Source organism: Buceros rhinoceros, unplaced genomic scaffold, assembly GCF_000710305.1.
Source record: "Buceros rhinoceros silvestris isolate BGI_N320 unplaced genomic scaffold, ASM71030v1 scaffold11433, whole genome shotgun sequence".
In the NCBI taxonomy this organism is placed as follows: domain Eukaryota; kingdom Metazoa; phylum Chordata; class Aves; order Bucerotiformes; family Bucerotidae; genus Buceros; species Buceros rhinoceros.
The window spans coordinates 96,054-97,195 of NW_010403097.1; positions in this window are offsets into that span (position 1 = coordinate 96,054).

Here is a 1,142-nt window from a genome sequence, read left to right on the forward strand (position 1 = left end):
GGGAGATGCCCAGAGAAGCAGATTCCTCCAGAGGGCCGGTCAGAGAAGGCAGAGTGCAGCTTCTCTCCTTCCAAGGTCTCCAGGCCACTTGCCGTTGTTGCCGTTTCTCCAAAAAAGCAGACAAGAAACCCTAAAGTTCCCCTCCTTCTGCTCATTCCCATGTTTATACTGCTACAGGCACAGGGTTGTACCATTCAAGATGTTCCACAGCCAATCCAAGGCTTTTTGGACTCCAGCCTCTCTGCTCTCCTACTTCCCTGTGGATGGACTAGCATCGTTCAGACAAATTTGCTTTTTATTTTGCTAAGCAGCAGCCCCTTTCCCGTTCACTGCGCTGACCCTTCTCTCTGTGCCAGTTGCAGTTCCAGTCCTATTGTTTTGCCTCAGCTGGATTGTCCCATGACCCCTTGGCATGTGCACTCAGCTGAGCTCACGGTGAACTCTGTGGTCATACTGTCCCCAAGCTTTCTGAGCCTGTACCTCCCAAGGCATTTCTCAGTCTTGAACTGAAGAACCGGCTTTGTACGAAATCAGAACACATGCTCCTTCGCAGAGCACTGCCTTACCCAGGAGAAGAGCACAGAGGGCAGCCAGAGCTGGAGTCTGCACCTTATCCCTGTCCTACAGGTATTCCAGAGGAACATGAAGGGGAAATCTAACCGCTGCGGGTCACTCCAGCTGTATCACACACCCTCTGTGGCCCAGTTCAAGGCTACCTTAGACATGCACTCACTGGTGGAAATGAGGGCTGAGCATTGGTCAGGCAGGTCGAAAACTGCGTGGCTTGAGCCCTGTGGGGTTTTCTGTAGCTACCATGAAGCTGTGGCTGTGGCCCTAGGTGAGGGGAACACACACTATCTAGTTTGGGAGTTTCTTTCCACATGCTAATTCTATACCTGTCAGTCTAGTGATTATACCAAACTTCTTTTTCCTAAGTACCTTGAGTATCTTACCAGAATTGAAAATAAAATCTGGTTCTTGAAACCACTTATTCTTACAATAAGGAAGTTCTTCTATTTTAGTGTAACAGCCATTTCATATCAAAATCAACCTCTAAGTTTTATATTTTCCTTTTCTTTAGGAAAGATTGATGCATAACAAGCGAACTAGAGTTTGGAGCTTTTTTTTTTAACACATACACA